Source organism: Narcine bancroftii, chromosome 3 (genome assembly GCF_036971445.1).
Source record: "Narcine bancroftii isolate sNarBan1 chromosome 3, sNarBan1.hap1, whole genome shotgun sequence".
In the NCBI taxonomy this organism is placed as follows: Eukaryota; Metazoa; Chordata; class Chondrichthyes; order Torpediniformes; family Narcinidae; genus Narcine; species Narcine bancroftii.
The window spans coordinates 47,944,984-47,965,663 of record NC_091471.1 but is presented as its reverse complement, the minus strand read 5'-3'; the positions used below and the strand labels follow the sequence as shown (position 1 = coordinate 47,965,663).

At 39.9% G+C, this 20,680-nt stretch overlaps 1 protein-coding gene and 1 long non-coding RNA gene across 19 annotated transcripts in view; one reads left to right on the top strand and one right to left on the bottom strand.

Moving 5' to 3' along the window:
- The window catches only part of nedd4l (NEDD4 like E3 ubiquitin protein ligase), a 533,566-nt gene that overhangs the window by 161,060 nt on the left and 351,826 nt on the right, over positions 1–20,680 (bottom strand). The window lies entirely within an intron of this gene.
- LOC138757145 (uncharacterized) overlaps positions 19,766–20,680 on the top strand; it is a 52,122-nt gene continuing 51,207 nt past the window's right edge. The window contains exon 1 of the long non-coding RNA XR_011353373.1: positions 19,766–20,023. This is a non-coding gene — a long non-coding RNA (uncharacterized lncRNA). The remainder of the gene's footprint in view (positions 20,024–20,680) is intronic.

Genomic DNA, 20,680 nt, shown 5'->3' with positions numbered 1-20,680 from the left:
ATGACCATGGATCCACAATGACAAAATAGATTCTCAACTTGCTCTGAACAGTGTCACATCAGGGGAACGTATGATGGGTAATAAATGGTATCTAGCAAACTTTACATCCCATGAATGGGATAAAAAAAATGTGGAAATAAAATCTGGTAGAGATAACAGTAACCACGAAACTAATGGATCATAGAAAACCTACCTGATTCACTAAAATACTTTGAAATTAAATCTGTTCTTCTTCTCCTCACCTCCCCCTCCCCCACAACATAGTTCATTCCTAGCTGTCCTCTGGAATGGCCTTGATGGATTTCACAAATGCCAGCCTTGCAGTGATGCTAAAATTCCGTGAATGAATAAATAATAAAATGCACAGTGCTCATTGCTGATGTATAATCTTACACTCCACTCGTACAGTTTATGCCAACCTTTAAGAATACATTCCATTTGCCCTTAGCACCTATCCTTTCCAGAGTAGCAATGAACTCAGACACTGTTTGAGGAGGGAAGAATTACCTTTCATGCATTAGCAGCACCAGCTGGGTCAGCGGCACCACGACAGACTCTGAGACACACTGGGGAAGGCTGGAGTCAGGCAGATTGTTAACGATAGGTAATTCCAGAGTAAGAGGGCAGACAAGGGAGGCCCAGGATGGTATTTGTTTGCCAGGCCTCTGAGTAGTTGCATAACATTTTCAAGGGGGGGGGGTGGAGCCAAAGGTTACTGAGCACCCTGGCATCAAAAAGGGATGAGATCCTACAGAGAGAAGTTAGGGAAGAAGACTAAAAATCAGGACTTAGGGAGTAATGATCTCTGGATTATTCCCAGAGCCACATGCTCATGACATTAGATAAATGTGTGGCTGAGAAGCTGCTGCAGGGTACAGAAATTCAGATTCTAAGGCCTATGATATCTCTTCTATGGGAAAAAAGGTGACTTAGATAAGAGAGGCAGGTTATATCTGAACTGGAGGAGGCCAATATTCCGGCAGATAAATTTGCTCATGCTTCTTGAGAAGGTTTAATCTAGGTTTGTAGGGAGCTCAGAGAAGATATGTGGGAGGTGAGAAGTTGGGGGGGGTTGTACTGTATTCAAAGGAAGCAAGTGTAATGGATAAGATAGGATAGTACAGAAAAGTGAGAATAAAGGGCTATGATTTAAATTGTTTTTCGTTCAATGCAAGAGGTACAACACAGGCAAGGCAGACAAATTCAAGAAACAGGTTGGCTCAAGAGACCAGGATATTATTGCCATAACAGAAATGTGGTTGAGAGAACCACAAGACTGGAAGCTCATTGTTCAGATTAGGATTTCAGATTTATTGCCAGTGTTCGTACATAACATCGCATACAATTCTTTTTCCTGCAGGTGAGGCAGAATTACCACTTATAAGCAGTGTAAAAAAAAACCTGACTCAACACACACATTTAAGTACAGAAATGTAAACAAACTGTGCAATACAGAGAGAAAAGAAACAATAAAGTGCAAAAAATCTGGTGTGGGGTCACCAATACTCCTGAGCGTAAAGCCCTGCAAAAGATAGTGGACTCAGCCCAGGACATCACAGGTAAAACTGTCCCCACCATCATGAACACCTATGGGGAACACTGCCATTGGAGAACAGCAGCAATCACCACTCAGTACATGCTCTTTTCTCACTGCTACTATCAGAAAAGAGGTATAGGTGGCACAAGACTCACACCACCAGGTTCAGGAACAGTTGCTAACCCTTCACCATCAGAATCCTCAACAACAAACTCAATCAGAAATTCCCTGAGAGAAACTTACTTTTGCACTTTGTTGTTAATTTTTTCTTCTTTCTGTATTGCAGAATCAGTTGTTTACATTTGTTGATTTGTTTACATGTGCTAATTGTGCACAGTTATTTTTTTTACACTCTCCATAAGTAGTAATACTGCCTGGCCCGCAAGAAAAAGAATCTCAGGGTTGTATGTGATGTCACGTACGTATTCTGACAATAAACCTGAAATTTGAAATCTATACCTCTTTCCTGATGAGAGCAGCTGGGTTGTGTGCATCCTTGATGATTGCCGCTCTCTCCGACAGCAGCGTTCCCTGTAGATGTTCTTGATGGTGGGGAGTGTTTAACCCATGATGCTCTGGGCTGTGTCCACTACATTTTGCAGGGCTTTCAGCTCAAGGGCACAGGTGTGCCCATACCAGACTGTGATGCAGCCGGTCAGCACATTTTCCATCACACATCTGTAGAAATTTGCCGGGGTTTCTGATGTCATGCCAACTCCCACAAACTCCTGAGGAAGTAGAGGTGCTGATGTGTTTTCATCATAATGCCACTAGTGTGCAGGGTCCAGGAAAGATCCTCTGAGTTAGTAACCCCCAAGAACTTAATTTCTCACTTTATTTTTTAATATTTTTTTATTTCTCACACTGTGAACCATATCAACCAAAATATGTACAAATGTTTCTCATTAAATATACAGTGGCATTTTCTCCCTTTTTTCCCCCTTTCCCTCCCTCCCCTCTTCCCACCCCCTCCAAAACCTATAAATATTCAACATAAACAATACAATAAAATCATAAAACAATATCTTCACACAAAGGAAAATAAACAAGAAAAATGCGTCATCTATTTGTTACACAGATCCAAGAAAAGTGCAGAGAACAAAACAAAGGACTCTACATCACCTTTGTTGACCTCACCAAAGCCTTCGACACCGTGAGTAGGAAAGGGCTTTGGCAAATATTAGAGCGCCTCGGATGCCCCCCAAAGTTCCTCAACATGGTTATCCAACTGCACGAAAACCAACAAGGTTGGGTCAGATACAGCAATGAGCTCTCTGAACACTTCCTTCTCCATTATCAATGGTGTGAAGCAAGGCTGTGTTCTCGCACCAACCCTCTTTTCAATCTTCTTCAGCATGATGCTGAAACAAGCCATGAAAGACCTCAACAATGAAGACACTGTTTACATCTGGTACCGCACGGATGGCAGTCTCTTCAATCTGAGGCGTCTGCAAGCTTACACCAAGACACAAGAGCAACTTGTCCATGAACTACTCTTTGCAGACGATGCCGCTTTAGTTGCCCATTCAGAGCCAGCTTTTCAGCGCTTGACGTCCTGTTTTGCGGAAACTGCCAAAATGTTTGGCCTGGAAGTCAGCCTGAAGAAAATTGAGGTCCTCCATCAGCCAGCTCCCCACCATGACTACCAGCCCCCCCACATCTCCATCGGGCACACAAAACTCAAAACGGTCAACCAGTTTACCTATCTCGGCTGTACCATTTCATCAGATGCAAGGATCGACAACAAGATAGACAACAGACTCGCCAAGGCAAATAGCGCCTTTGGAAGACTACACAAAAGAGTCTGGAAAAACAACCAACTGAAAAACCTCACAAAGATTAGCCTATACAGAGCCGTTGTCATACCCACACTCCTGTTCGGCTCCGAATCATGGGTCCTCTACCGGCATCACCTACAGCTCCTAGAACGCTTCCGCCAGTGTTGTCTCCGCTCCATCCTCAAGATTCATTGGAGCGACTTCATCTCCAACATCGAAGTACTCGAGATGGCAGAGGCCGACAGCATCGAATCCATGCTGCTGAAGATCAAACAGCGCTGGGTAGGTCACATCTCCAGAATGGAGGACCATTGCCTTCCCAAGATCGTGTTATATGGCGAGCTCTCCACTGGCCACTGAGACAGAGGTGCACCAAAGAAGAGGTACAAGGACTGCCTAAAGAAATCTCTTGGTGCCTGCCACATTGACCACTGCCAGTGGGCTGATATCGCCTCAAACCATGCATCTTGGCACCTCACAGTTCGGCGGGCAGCAACCTCCTTTGAAGAAGACTGCAGAGCCCACCTTACTGACAAAAGACAAAGGAGGAAAAACCCAACACCCAACCCCAACCAACAAATTTTCCCTTGCAACCGCTGCAATCGTGTCTGCCTGTCCCGCATCAGACTTGTCAGCCACAAACGAGCCTGCAGCTGACATGGACATTACCCCTCCATAAATCTTCGTCCGCGAAGCCAAGCCAAAGAAGAGAATCAAGTCGTTTTGTCTTCTTATTATTTTAGGGGATGGAGGTCCGACGCAAGCTCTCTCTGTTATGTTCCATGTATGGTTCCCAAATTTGATCAAACAATGTGACTTTATTTTTTAAATTATATGTTATTTTTTCCAATGGAATACATTTATTCATTTCCATGTACAATTGCTGTACTCTCAGGCTCTCTTCCATTTTCCAAGTTGACATTATACATTTTTTTGCTACAGCCAAGGCTATCATAATGAATATTTTTTTGCGCTTTATCCAATTTGAGGCCTTATTTTTTATTTCTTATGTTACTTAAAAGAAAGATCTCTGGATTTTTTGGTTTGTAATTTTATTTAATATCTGATTTAGTTCTTCCCAAAACGTATTCACTTTCGTACATGCCCAAATTGCATGTACTGTTGTTCCCATTTCCTTCTTACAGAAAAAAACATGTATCTGATAATGTTGGATCCCATTTTTTAAAGTTTTGGGCCATGATATATAACCTGTGTAACCAATTATACTGTATCATGTGTAACCTCATGTTTATTATATTCTTCATAGTTCCAGAGCATAACTTTTCCCATGTTTCATTTTTTATCTTTATATTTAAATCTTTTTCCCACTTTTATTTGGGTTTATAACTTATTTCATCATTTTCCTTCTCTTGCAGCTTGATGTATATGTTCATTATAAATCTTTTTATTATCATTGTGTCTGTAATCACATATTCAAAGCTGCTTCCTTCTGGTAATCTCAGTCTGTTTCCCAATTTATCCTTTAAGTAGGCTTTCAGTTGATGGTATGTAAACATTGTACCATGAGTTATTTATTCCATATTTGTACTTCATTTGTTCAAAAAGTAATAAATTATTTCCCAAAAAACAATTTTCTATTCTTTTATTTCCTTTTCTCTCCCATTCTCTAAAGGAACGGTTATCTATTGTAAAAGGGATTAGTTGATTTTGTGTCAATAATAATTTTGGTATTTAGTAATTTTTTTTTTTTTCCTTTCTAAGTGGATCTTCTTCCATATATTGAGTAAATGATGGAATACTGGTGAACTTTTATATTGCACCAGCTTTTCATCCCACTTATAAAGTATATGTTCCGGTACCTTCTCCCCTATTTTATCTAGCTCTGTCTTAGTCCAATCTGATTTTTCCCTTGTCTGATAAAAAATCTGATAAATACCTTAATTGTGCTGCTCTATAATAATTTTTAAAGTTTGGTAACTGCAAATCACCTTGATTGTACCTCTCCGCTAATTTATCTAACACTATCCTCGGTTTCCTCCCTTTCCATAAAAATTTCCTTATTATTCTCTTTAGTTCATTAAAGAATTTCTCTGTTAAGGGAATTGGTAACGATTGAAATAAGTATTGTATCCTTGGGAAGACATTCATTTTAATGCAATTTACCCTCCCTATCAACGTTAGCGGTAATTCTTTCCAATGTTCTAAGTCTTCCTGCACTTTCTTTATTAGTGGCTGATAATTTAATTTGTACAAGTGGCTTAAATTATTATCTAATCTAATACCTAGATATCGGATTGCTTGTGTTTGCCATATAAATGGTGATTTTTTTTTAAATTCTGTATAATCCACATTACTCATTGGCATCACTTCACTTTTATTTGTGTTTATCTTGTACCCTGGTATTTCTCCATATTCCTTCAATTTCTTATGTAATTATTTTATTGATATCTCTGGTTCTGTTAGGTATACTATGATGTCATCTGCAAATAAGCTGATTTTATACTCTTCTCCTTTATTTTCATCCCTTTTATTTTATTTTCTATTCTTATCAGTTCTGCCAAAGGTTCTATTGCTAAGGTGAACAATGAGGGGGATAATGTACATACCTGCCTAGTTGACCTACTTAATTTAAATTGATTCGATACATATCAATTTACTGCTACCTTCGCCAGCAGTCCATTATACAATGCTTTAATCCAATTTATATATTTTTCTGGTAGATTGAACTTCTGTAATTCCCTTAAATATGTAGTTCCACTCTACTTTGTCAAAGGCTTTTTCTGCATCTAAAGCAACAGCCACTGTTGGTTTCTTATTTCCTTGAACTGCATGAATTAGATTAATAAGTTTACAGACATTATCTGCTGTTCATCTTTTCTTAATAAATCCAGTTTGATCTTGTTTTACTATTTTTGGTACACAATCGGCCAATCTGTTTGCTATTAATTTTGCTATTATCTTATAATCTGAGTTTTAAGTAGAGATATTGGTCTATATGATGCTGGTGTTAATGGATCCTTCCCTGTCTTTGGTATTACTGTAATTATTGCTATCTTACATGAATCTGGCAAGTTTTGTGTTTCTTCTACCTGCTTCATTACTTCCAGGAGAGGAGGAATTAATAACTCTTTAAATGTTTTATAAAATTCTATTGGAAATCTATCCTCTCCTGGTGTCTTATTATTTGGCAGCTTTTTAAATATATTCTGTACTTCCTCTATTTCAAATGGTTTTATTAGTTTGTTTTGTTCCTCTTCTTGTAATTTCGGCAGTTCAATTTTAGCTAAAAACTCCTCTATTTTATCATCTTTCCCCTCGTTCTCAGTTTGGTATAATTGTTCATAAAATTCATTAAAGTTTTCATTAATCTCTGTTGGGTTATATGTAATTTGTTTGTCCTTTTTCCTTGATGCCAATACAGTTCTTTTAGCTTGTTCTGTTTTAAGTTGCCAGGCTAATATTTTATGATTTTTTTCTCCCAGTTCATAATACTTTTGCTTTGTTTTCATTATGTTCTTCTCCACCTTATACATTTGTAATGTTTCGCATTTTATTTTTTTGTCCGCCAATTCTCTCTTTTTCGTTATATCATTCATTTTTACTAGTTCCTTTTCTGTACTTACTATCTCCCTTTCCAACTGCTCTATTTCCTGATGTAATTCCTTTTCATCTGAGCTACATAACTTATTATCTGTCCTCGAATGAAGGCTTTCATTGAGTCCCATAATATAAATTTGTCTTTCACTGATTCTTTGTTTATTTCAAAATATGTTTTAATTTGGCATTCAATAAACTCACTAAATTCCTGCCTTTTAAGAAGCATGGAGTTTAATCTCCATCTATTTGTTCTTGGTGGGATGACCTCCAGTTCTATTGCTAATAACAGGGGTGAATGATCTGATAATAGTCTAGCTTTATACTATTTTTTCCTAACTCTCCCTTGAATATGGGCCGACAACAAAAACATATCAATCCTTGAGTATGTTTTATTCCTACTTGAATAATATGAACATTCCTTTTCTCTTGCGTGTTGCCTACTCCATATGTTTCATTTCCTGCATTGATTTACTATAAATTTGGCTACGTTATTCTTTTTGCTTGTCTTTTGTCCAGTTTTATCCAACATTAGATCCAAATTAAGGTTAAAATTCCCTCCAATCAATATATTTCCTTGTGTATCTGCAATCTTCAAAAAAATATCCTGCATAAACTTTTGATCCTCCTCGTTAGGTGCATATATGTTGGGCAAATTCCAAAATTCTGAGTATATCTGACACTTTATCATTACATACCTCCCTGCTGGATCTATTATTTCCTCCTCTCTTTTGATTGGTATATTTTCATTAATTAATATAGCTACACCTCTAGCTTTTGAATTTTATGATGCTGCCGCTACGTGTCCTACCCAGTCTCTCTTTAATTTGTTATGTTCCACTTCAGTTAGATGCGTTTCCTGCACAAATGCTATATCTATTTTTTCTTTCTTCAGTAAATTTAGTAGCTCTTCCTTTTAATTTGGTTATGTATTCCATTAATGTTTATAGTCATATAGTTCAGCGTGGCTATTTTATATCTTGCTCACACCTCTTTTCCGCTTCCTCACCACCTCCATCCCCCTTTTTCCCATTTTCATCTCTTAATTTTCCCTTTTTAAACTCAATGTACGACAACGCATTTAAAACAAAATACTCCAACAATTCCTTTCCCAATAATACCTTAACCCCAAATGCTCCCCCCTCTCTGAGTTTCCCCTTATCTCTTGCCGGGCAACCACAACTCCCCTTTCCATTTGGATTGTGATCTTGCTCGCAAGTGTCAACTGATTTTGCAGTGACGGTTATTCCCTCTCCCTCCAGAAAACACTTTTTTAAAAACATATAACAAAGCTCTCTCTTTTTTTCCCCCTTACTTCCTTCCTTCCCTTCTCTTCTCTTTTCCCTCTTTAGTTCTTTACATATACATTGTTTTTACATCTTTATATATACTTTATCGCCGTTCTTCATTTTTGTTACATCTCTTCATCTCTCCTTCTGTCCTGCAAATATGCTGTGAATCCTTGTGCTTCCTCTGGATCTGAGAACAGTCTGTTTTGTTTCCCGGGTATAAATATTTTAAGCACGGCTGGATGTCTTAATATGAATTTGTAACCTTTTTTCCATAAAATCGTTTTCGCTGTATTAAACTCCTTCCTCCTCTTTAAGAGTTCAAAACTTATGTCTGGGTAAAAAAATATTTTTTGACCCTTGTATTCCAATGGTTTATTATCTTCTCTAACTTTATTCCTTATCCACTCCAGTATATTTTCTCTTGTCGTATATCTCAAAAATTTTATTAAGATGCATCTTGGCTTTTGATGTGTCTGCGGTTTCAGAGCTTGTGCTCTGTGTGCCCTTTCTATTTCCATTTCTTCCTGCATTTCTGTCATTCCCAGGACCTTCGGAATCCATCCTTTTATAAATTCCTTCATATCTGTGCCTTCTTCACCCTCCTTCCGGCCCACTATTTTATGATGTTTCGCCTCCTATAATTTTCCAACATATCAGTTTTCCGAGATAACAACTCTTGTGTCTCTTTAATTTTTTGTCACTTTCTTCCAGTTTTTCTCTTGTCATTTACTTCCATTTCTACAGCCATTTCCCGCTCTTCCACATTCTCTACTCTTTTCTCTATTTCTGTCATGACCAGTTCTAAACTTTGCATTTTATCTTCTGCTCTTTTCATTTTTCTTTTAATTGCACTAAATTCTAATGATAATCATTATTTTAATGATCTCATTTGTTCTTCAAAAAAAGCTTTATCTATATTCTGTCCATCTGTTTTACCTTCTATTTATCTGTGAAGATTTTGGTTACCTGTTTTTGGTACCTGTTTTTGTGTCATCTTCTTCTCTTCTTTGTGTCTGTGTCTCTTCTGTTTTTCCTAATGAGTTGCTTATATCTCTTTGTCGGGCCTCCTCTTGCTGGGCCTCTTGCTGTTGGTCCTCCCCTCCTGGGCTGCCCTGCCCGTCTGTCGGGCCTCCTGCCATTGATCCTCTTGTCGGTCACCCCGCCATCTTTCTCCCTCGTCTGTTTCCTTGCTCCCTCCCCGGCCGCCATCCTCATCCTCCAGCTGAGCACCCTGGTGTTGGGTGTCCCTCAGCTGGTCATGCTGTGGCTGCCCGCTCCTTTGCTGAGCCCCGCTTCCGTCGGTGTTTTCTTTTTCCTTTGATTGCGCACTTTTATTTGGCTCCGAGAGCCATTTTTGAAGTCCACCGGTCGGGAGGTCGCGACTCCGCAGGGCAGGCACCAACCTTGGGGATCAGGTGCTCCTCGCCACCATAGCTCCCTGTTCCTTCATGCAGGTAAGGCCTTCTTCTTTCTTCTCCGGTGACTTTTCTTTTTTTTCAGTTGTTTTTACTATCTCCTTCTTGGGTGCCATCTTCTTTCTCTTCTCTGTAACTTTATCTTCTAGTTCTTAAATTTTATATTTGTTGAGCTTTGTCTTTTCCTGACTTTTTTTCTTTTTTCTGGAGAAAAACTTGACCGGCCACTGCTCCATCACGTGACTCCTCCTCAAATTTTCTCACCTTGACAACCTCTGATTCCCCAAACCTCACTGGATTTTATACCTATAGTTTTCCCATCCTGAACTCAACAATCAGCTCCTTAGTTTTTGTGACATTGAGTGTGAGGTTGTGTTGGTGAACCATTCAGCCAAGTTTTCAATCTCCCTTCTGCATGGCTGACTCATCACCCCTTTTTCTACAACCCACTACTGTGGTATAATCAGCAAATTTGTAGATGGAGTTGCTGTAGAGCGAAGCGGAGTAGGATACAGATGCTACAGATGTGATTGAGAGAAGTGGGGGGGGGGGGAGGAATGGGGGAATGCATTCTGATAATGCCAAACAACAGTGCTTTGAGGTGATATTCTTGGGAGATCATCTTGTGATGCTATGTAGGTTGAACTTTAAAAAAAAATGAATGATGACTTGATGCGGCTGCAATATGGGCTCTTTAAGAGTCAAGGGAAATTGAGAGAGCAGGAGCTGGGAAATTGCAGATAGAAATTGATCATGATAGATAATAAAGTAGTTTCACTGGGAAACTTCAACTGTCTGAGCACTGATGGGGGCACACAGACTTCAGAGGGCTTGGACATAGTGGTCTCCAAGAGAGCTTCCTCAAGCGTACAGCAGATCTTAGAAATCTGCATCGTGAATCCCATGATCCCTATGCTGAAGAGGACATCAGGAGGGCAAAAAGAGGATGCAATTTGGACCTGACAGACAGGATAAAAGAGAATCCCAAGAGATTCTCCAGTTCAGGTATGTGCCACTTAACGTCCATAGTAGATTCTGTGAAATTGGCTATTATGCAATGTGGATGCTGTGCAAACACCATATTATAACAAAGCTATATGGGATAATGTAGTGTAGCTGGAAACTTCTTATTTGAAAGTAGGAATCAATGTGGGGACCAACATGGGGCTGTGGGGAGAGTGCGGGGCAGTGAGATCAGTGTGGGGACTGACACTGGGCTGTGGGGTGAGAATGGGGCAGTTGGGATCAGTGTGGGAATAGAGTATACAATTTCCTATAGCTAGCGATCACTTTTGCTCTAAATTGCCGTGGACCTGTAAAATTATGGGACCATGGACGTTTATACGGTCGGATGTACATTAGCAGTAAAAGGGTGGCTAGCGAGAGAGAGTGTTGGCAACATTACAGATAAACAATCCAATCTTTATGTGGAGTCACAGGAAATGGGATGGATTTTGAATAATACTTCTAATCATGGAAGTGACAAAATTGGACGAAACAAGTGGCGAGGTGCTGAACTACCAAGAATTTTCAGCATCCTTGAAGTACATTAAAATGGACAATTCCCCAAGAACACACTTGAGGGATGTGAGAGAAGAAATAGCAGAGACAGTTTTCCCAGTGGAGTGATGGAAGACTGGAGGATAGCTAATGTTATTTTAAAAAAAGGGCTCGACATCAGTGGTCAGAAAAATGCTGGAGAGGATTTTGAGGGATAGTATCTACTGGTATTCAAATAGTTTGGGACAGACTGGAGGTAGTGAGCATGACGTAATGCATGGCAGTTTGTAAAGTATTTGAAGATGTCAACAAGATGATTAATGAGAGCAGGGAGGAGAATGTTGTATATATGGACTTTAACAAGGCTTTTGGCAAAGCACCACATGGAAGATTACCTTGTAAGGTTAAATCTTATGCGATCCAAGTTGCACTGGCCACTGGATTCAGAAGTGGCTTAGATTCAGAAGGAGGCAGGGGAGAGTAGTGGAAGGCTGTTTAAATTCTGATTGGAGTGTGGTCAATATTAGGGCCCCTGATATTTATCATCTCTATTAACGATTTGGATGGCAATATAGTTTAGCTGACTGGTATATTTGTAGATGGCACCAAATTGGTGGTATAGTGGACAGTGAGGAAGGATATCTAAGGATCTAGATTAATTGGGTTGGTGCAGCAAGGGTGGCAAATGGAATTTAATTCTGAGAAGTGCGAGGTATTGAATTTTTGTATGTTAAATCAGAGAAACTTACACAGTGATCAGTAGGACCTTGGACAGTGTTGCAGAACAGGGAGATCCAGAGGCTTACATGCATCATTTTTTGAATGTGGCAACTCAGGTGAATAAGTTGGTAAAGACAGTGCTTGGCATTTTGGCTTTCATTAGGCAGGATACAGAGTGCAAAAGTTGAGATGTAGAAATGGTTAATAAGCCTACTTGGAATAGTGTGTGCAGGAAGACGTCTATCTTGTGCTGTATTGTGCATGGTCTGGAGAAATGCTGATTTGTCTAGTTGTACATGCACAGTTAGGTGATAATGAACTTTAACTTCAAACTAATTGAAAGGGATGCAGAGCAGTTTCATCAGGATGTGGCCAGGACTGGAGAAGTTGAGTTAGGGAGCAAGGTGGGAAAGGTTGGGTCTTTATTCCCTTGAGCAAAGAAGGCTGAGGAGTGATTTTCTACAAGTTAATAAAATCATAAGGGGGCAATAGATAACATAAATGCTCACAGTCCTTTCCCCTGCGTAGAAGATTCAAGAACTGGAGGGGATAGGTTTAAGATGTGCAGGGAAAGATATAAAAGAGGCAATTTTTTTTTCAATCAGAGGATGGTCTGTATCTGAAATTAGATGCCATAAAAACTGTAGAGAGCGCAACATCAATATTGAAATGACATTTGAACAAATTTATGGATAAGGGGGCTTGGAGCGATATGGAGAAAATGCAGTCAAATGGGATGAGGCAGAATGCCAAAATGGCCAGAAAGGAATAGTTAGGCCAAAGATTCTGTTCATTGCTTCATGATCCTAAGTCTCTCTAACGCCCCACAGAAATTTTCTTCTAAAATTTTTTTTATTGATTTCTAAAATAGGTTTTTAATCAATAATTCATATAACCATATAACAGTTTATGGCATGGAAACAGCCATCTCGACCATTCAAGTCCACGCTGGTTCACTCAAACAACTCCGCTAGATCCTCCTGCTTATTCTCCGCCTATAACCCTCCAAACCCCTCTTATCCATATATATCCAGCATCCTCTTAAATGAAAGAAATGACTCTGCCTCAATTATTTCCTCCAGAAGATTATTCCATTCAGCCACCACTCTCTGAGTGAAGAAGCATCCTCTAATGTTTCTCCTAAAATTTTTCCCCTTACCCTCAACCTGTGTCCTCTTGTTGAATTTTTGTATGTTAAATCAGAAAAACTTACACAGTGATCAGTAGGACCTTGGACAGTGTTGCAGAACAGGGAGATCCAGAGGCTTACATACATCATTTTTTGAATGTGGCAACTCAGGTGAATAAGTTGGTAAAGACAGTGCTTGGCATATTGGCTTTCATTAGGCAGATACAGAGTGCAAAAGTTGAGATGTAGAAATGGTTAATAAGCCTACTTGGAATAAAATAGTGTGTGCAGGAAGACGTCTATCTTGTGCTGTATTCTGCAATGAACAGAATCTTTGGCCTAACTATTCCTTTCTGGCCATTTTGGCATTCTGCCTCATCCCATTTGACTGCATTTTCTCCATATCGCTCCCCTGCTCTCAGAGGGAAGAGCCAAATTGCATCTAGTCTGTTTATCCCCTTCATAATTTTAAACACCTTTATCAAATCCCCTCTCAACCATCTATGTTCCAATGAATAAGTCCTAACCGCTTCAGTCTTTCTCTGTACTCATGTATTTTAATCCAGGCAACATCCTTGTAAATCTTCTTTGCACCCTCTCCACCTTATCTCTCCTATAATTTGGAGACCAGAACTGAACACAATACTCCAAACCTGGCCTCACCAACACTTTAAACAGTCACAGCATCACTTCCCAGCTCTATGCCATGATTTATGAAGGCGAGCATACCAATACCTTCTTAACCACCCTGTCAACATGGGAATCCACCATCAAGGAATGATGCATCATAACTCTAAGATCTCTTTGTTCTTGTGCATTCCCCAATGTCCTTCTCTTTACTACATTATTTTTTTTCTGAAATGAAGCACCTCACACTTCTCTACATTAAATTCCATCTGCCATCTTTCAGCCCAATTTTTCAGACAAACCAAATCCCTCTGTAATCTCTGAAAACCTTCCTCAGTATCCACCACTCCCCCTATTTTCGTATCGTCTGTGTATTTACTTACCCAGTTAACCACCCCATCATCCAAATCATTAATATAAATTATGAACAACAGGGGATCTAGCACCGATCCTTGAGGCACGCCGCTCGTCACAGGCTTCCATCCTGACAGACAGTTGTCCACCATGACCCTCTGCTGTCTCTCCTCCAGCCACATCTGAATCCATCTTACTATTTCTATATTAATCCCTAGTGACTGAAACTTCCTTACTAACCTTTCATGTGAAACCTTATCAAAAGCTTTGCTAAAATCCAGATAGACTACATCAACTGCCCTACCTTCATCCACCTTTCTTGTCACTTCTTCGAAAAACTCAACAAGGTTCATCAAACATGACCTCCCCTTCATAAACCCATGCTGGGTGCTCCTGACAATCACTGCTTATCTAGATATTTATACACACTATCTCTAAGAATAGCCTCCATAACTTTCCCCACCACCAAAGTCAAGCTTACAGGCCTATAATTACTTGGCCGACACCTCGTGCTTTCTTTAAATAATGGAACTGCATTAGCAACCCTCCAATCCCACGGCACCCCACTCTCCTCCAGTGATCATTGAAAAATCACTGACAGTGCCTTCGCTATTTGCTCCCTGACCTCCCTTAACGTCCTGGGGAAAATCCCATCAGGACCAGGAGACTTATCCATTTTTACTGACCCTAGAAGCTCCAAAACCCTCTCTTTACTAAACCCTATCTTTTCCATAACTAATCCATTTTCCTCACTTATCTCACATAGTCCAATGTCCTTTTCCTTTGTGAACACAGATGAGAAAAAATCGTTTAATATCTCTCCCATCTGATACAGTTCCTCGCACAGTTCAGTGCTCTAATTTTCCAGCGGTCCTATTCTATCCTTAACCCTCCTTTTACTATTCACATCTCTGTAAAAACCCTTAGGATTCACTTTTACCTTGTCAGCTATTGACACCTCATACCTTGTTTTTGCCTTTCTAATTTCCTTCTTAAGGTTTTTTCTGCAATCTATGTAATAATCATACATCTTATCCATTTTTTGCTTCTTAAATTTAGTAAATGCCCCCCTCTGATCCCGAACCAACTTCCTAATTTTTCCAGAAAACCACGGTTCCCTTAAACTTTTGGCCTTTCCTTTTGATCTGACTGGCACATAAAGATCATGTACTCTCAATACCTCTTCTTTAAATTCCCTCCAAATCTCCACTACATCCTTTCCAGAAAAAAGTTCTGCCCATATAATTTTCTGCAAATCCCTTCTCATTTCTTCAAATCTAGCCTTCCCCCACTTGAAGACTTTCAACCTCGAACATGACCTATCCCTTTCCATATTTAAGTTGAAGCGAATGGATCCATGATCACTGGATCCAAAGTGCTCACCAACACACACTTCCGTCACCTGCCCTATTCCGTTCCCTAACAATAGATGTAACACTGCCTCCCCTCTCATAGGCACCTCAACATACTGCTGTAAAAAGCAATCCTGAACACATTGTACAAAGTCTAAGCCATCCTGCCCTCTCACTGATTGTGTTTCCCAATCAATGTTAGGAAAATTGAAATCCCCAACTATCACAACCCTATTTCTACTACACATCTCAGCTATTTCCCTGCACATTTGCTCTTCCAGTTCCCTATCCTCTTTTGGCAGCCTATAATATACCCCTATATTTGTAGCCTCACCTTTCTTAATTTTTAGTTCAACTCACAGAGCCTCCCGCGATGACTCCTCCAGTCTACCTTGCTTCAGCACCGCTGTAATATCTTCTCTGACAAGTAACGCCACACCTCCCAATCGTATCACGCCAATTCTGCCATGTCTAAAGCACGAAATCCCAGAATATTTAGCTGCCAGTCACAACCTTCCTTCAACCATGTCTCACTAATTACTATCACATCATAACGCCACGTGTCAATCCACACCATTAGTTCATCCACCTTGTTTACCACACTCCTTGCATTGAAATAAATGCATCTCAGAGATCTTCCACATTTAACTTTCTGCCTCTCACCCTCTCTGCAATTGTTATTATGGCCACTATTTATTACCTGCTGCTGTTCCACCTCCAGATTGTGTGAAAAAGCTTTTTTTCTTTGCCTAAAGACTCTGTTCTTGTTATCCTCTCTAACATGAACCCTTGTCCCCTACCTTACGAGTTTAAAGCCCTAGCAAATGCCCCTGCCAGGAGACTGGTACCTCTGGGATTTAGATGTAACCCATCTTTACAGTAGAGGTCCCATCTCCCCCAGAAAAGGTCCCAGTGGTCCAAGAACTTAAAACCCTGTATTTTGCTCCACCCCTTCAGCCACACATTCCATCTCCACCTGACTCTATTTTTCCCCTCACTATCGCGTGGCACAGTAAGTAATCCAGAGATTACATGTTTAGTGGTCCTTCTTCTGAGCTCCCTGCCTAAATATTTCTTCTCCCATCATCGTCCATCAGCCATTTATCTTAAATGATTGTATTTCTGTTTTGGAGTGATTCTGCCAATGCAAACAATTAATCATTATTTACTCTATAGTCCAATTGTTTTATGGAACACAACCCATTAGAGGTCAAATGAATAGAAAGTACCGCCCTACACTTAGAGTGAGAAAGCATGAATCAGCAAAGATTAAAATAAACCTCTCCTGCCCATGCTTAATCTTGATCAGAACAGGTCTGATATCATAGTTCAAGATGATGCAAAACAAGGCTTCAATACAAATCCAGAAACAATCTTGAAAGTATAGAAGCCAATTTGCATATCTGATACAGCAGATGAGTACAAATTAAATCATATTCAAAACCTCGGTCTTGACCATAGCATATGAACAATATTAAGGTACTGAAGAATTCATGAAGAGATGAATTGATGAAAAGCAATGGTTTGCAGGTGCTGTCAAATATGTGGAAGAACAAAATCTATCTGCATTACACTTCTAACTAATCTATTACAGCAAACAAAAACTCCAGCTTCTGGAATTCTCACAATTACTCAAATTAACCTCAGCATAACATTGGGATCCACTCTTACAGTCCACTCCTCAGCATCACAAATGATAAAATAAAACTCTTGGCAGACCAGAGATAATTGGAAAGTGACAGGAGAAAAGAGGAGGAATAAGATATCGAACAAAGATCAGAATCAATCAACCTGGTACACAAGCTGAGTGAATGCTATTCTTCAATGAATGGATGAGCTATTTTGATGGTGGGTGAGCTCCAATCTGAAAAGCAACCTGAGTATCTGGAGGGACAAGAATAGAGTCATGGCAGAGTAGCTTTCAACAAATAAATGACAAAATTTGCACAGATAAAACACTGTGAAGTGGGCAGATGTCATCTTGCTGTCCATTTGCTATGTGTTAGATCAACCAAACCACATGAACACATCGGTCTTTGGTTGTTATTCACCTTCATACCAGCAAAACATATGATCAAACTAAAGGATCAGGGACTCTGTTCACCCTTTGCAACTGGATCCTCCACTTCATTGGCAAACAATTGAGAACTGGTAACAAAGCTTCCTCCGATTTGCCATCAACACAACTGGTTGCATCACTGCCTGGTTTGGGAACTTGAATGCCCAGGAATGCTGAAGGCTTCAGAAAGTAGTACACATAGCCCATCACTGGCTCAGACCTCCCATTTGCTGAATGCATCTATGTGAGGCGCTGCTACAAGAAGGCAGGCAAGATCATAAAGAACCCCCATCATTCTGGTCCCAATCTCTTCTCACTGCTACCTTTGGCAAACGGTACCGAAGAATGAAAACCAGTACCTTGACTTTCAAGAACAGATTCTTGAACCTCCCCTTGTTACAGTAATCAGGGACTGCTCCAGTATCACAAAAGGACTGTCAAAATCACTTCCATGTGTCTTTTGCATTTATTGTCTGTTTTAATTCCATTAAGTACACTCTTGCTCAGCTGCAGCATGTAATAACTTCAGTGCATTTGTTGATTGTTCAAAGCAATTAACAATAAACTCATCTAAGCAATGGTGTAGAACAAACGTCAATCTAATGAAATCTGCAAACCAGCAAGTCCAAACTAAAATGTAGAGAATTATGGAAATCTTTGATTTAAAAATAAAAGCAATTTAGATATAAATCACTACAAACCAGATTTAATTAAAAGAGAGGTTATATCACTATAACTGACTGGCTCTCTGAGTGTAGTATAAAGAGGTTTGATGGGCTGACATTGGGTGTCATCTACTTGGATTTTAGGGAAGCCCGTGGAAACGTTATTTCTGAAAGTAAAGTCAGTGTGAATCCGTGGAAATTTAAAAATGATTAAATTCATGCAAATTGTCATCTCCTTCAGAAAATATTAATTAACATGGTCACATCACAATCTATTGGGGTCAGTGCTATGCCCAAACTGTTCGCAATATACATGAATGATTTGAAAGAGGTGGCTGAGTGTGACATATCTAATTCTGCTGATGACCCCTAAATGAGTGGGAAAGCAAAATGCACAGAGTATCTGCAGAGAGAGGGATGGATTGGTAAGGAGAGTGGGCAAGGGTCTGGAGTGGTCATTGGTAAGTCCTGAGGAAGGAAAATGTCATTTATTTTTATTTAAATGGTGAATGTTTCCAGCATTATGTTGTGCAGAGGGATTTGGGAGTGCTTGTACATGAATTGCAAAAGCTTGTTCGGCAGGTGCAACAGGTAATCAAGGCGGCAAATGAAATGTTGGACCTCATTGCTTGAGGAATTGAACATAAGAGTAGGAGCTTTACCTGCATCTGTGCAGTACATGAATGTGCTGAAGAAACTCATCATGTCAGGTATCCTTAGAATGCAAAAGACATTTGACACTTGAGCCATACTTCAGGAGTGCCCACAGATACCTGAGTAAAAGTTTGGGAATGGGCGATAGAAGGGGAAGGAACACAGGCCCTCAGGTAATGTAGATGTAGGTGGGATGGAGAAGAGAAAGCAACTCAGAAATAATGAGAAGAAGGCAAGAAAAGATTGCTCTCTGATAGGGGAAGGAAGAGAAAGGGCTGGGGAGCTGAAAGAAGGGAGACAGTGGGATCAGGGATGAGGAGACCAGGGAAGGGAGTTAACAGAAATTGCAGAAATTGATATTGATGCTAAGAGTGAACTGAATGAAGATGCTCGACGAAGTTATCTCACAGTCTACATCCAGTCTTTACCACAACTGTATTGGTGGGGTTGCATCTGGAGTGCTGCTTGCAGTTCTGGTTTCATTGGTTGAGAAAAGAGACACTGGTTTTGGAGGTTGTGCAAAGGAGGTTCACCAGGTGGATTCCAGATGAGGATAGATCATGTCACCAGGGATTATATTTCATTGGAATTAATAAGAATGGGAGGAGATCTTATAAAACATAAAATTATGAAAGAGATAAATAGTGTTAGGAAAGTTGTTTCCACTGTACATGGGATGCGAACTACAGGGCATAGCCTCAAGATTCAAGGGAGTTGATTTAGGATGGAGACGAGGAGGATTTGCTTTTGTCAGGGTGGTGGATCTATGGAATTCTTTGAATTCTTTGCTCAAAGCAGTAGAAGCAACCTCATTAAATATATTTAAGACAGTATGCCTTTTTATGGAAGAGAAAAGGTGAATATAAGGACAGAGATTCTCTGTCTTTACATTGCTGCACTTACCTCCATTAAAGTCCAAAGGCAGATGGACCACTGGAATACACTCCAGCTTCCATCTGCCTGGGGGGGGGGGGGGGTGGGGAGTGGGGGGATGTATTTAAAGGTAGTGCTCCACCACCTCCATGAATGAAATGCCGCTGAAAGCAGCTGCAAAGGGGAGGGCTGAAGATGTCACAATGATGTAGTCATCTTGCCAACCAAGCACAAATTTTAAAGCACTCAGAGCATTCAATACAGGGCAATAGCAACTGTGATTTATCTCTATAGAATCATTACTCTGTTCATATGAGTGATGGCTAAAGTTTTTGTTCCTTTGGACTAGAGGGAATTAATTTTATACTTGTCAGTGCGTATATTTGACATCACAGTGACGGGCGGTGCTACTGCACCACTTGCCCTGCCCCTCTCAGCTCTGGAAGACGGCTCCTGACTTGGATCTCCATAAAGGCAATACTGGATCTGCTTTATAGGCCATCACCATAAAAGGTAAATTCACTTTTTTTTTTCCTGCTTGAGCTGGATTTAATGAGGGGTTGCAGCATAAGAAGGGCTACAGTTAGATATATTTTTGCATATTGGGAAAAGAGTGTGCAGAAAAGGTAGATGTGTGGACCTGAGTCCATGATCAGGTCAGTCATTTTGTTATCGAATGGCAGAGCAGTGTTGAAGGGTTGATGGCTCGATGGGTCTACTCCTGCTTCTATTTATCTTTATATATATTCTGAAGCAACAAGATGAAAGTGCTCCACTCCCAATAGTTACCAGCCCTTTATGTAACATGCAAGATTTAACTAAAGAATGAGATGATAGACCCAAAGGTGAACAGGATTGGGTATCTGTTTAATTTCAATATAGAGGCAGATAAAATTCAATGAGAAGTGATCATTCTGGGGATTAAAAAATAATCGAGGAAGGAATTAATAACTTTTCCAAAGCGTTAAAGCTATCAGGGGGGACAAAATTAATAATAGATACAAAAATCATCTGAGATTTCTTTAAAAGGTACAAAACCATTTTGGTGAGTATTCCTGGCATTCCATAAATGAATGGTGTGACCAGGTTGACTGCATGTATTTATGGATATCACAGCACAAATATAATACTTCACCATGGGAAAGCATGCAGAAGGAACACCCATAATGT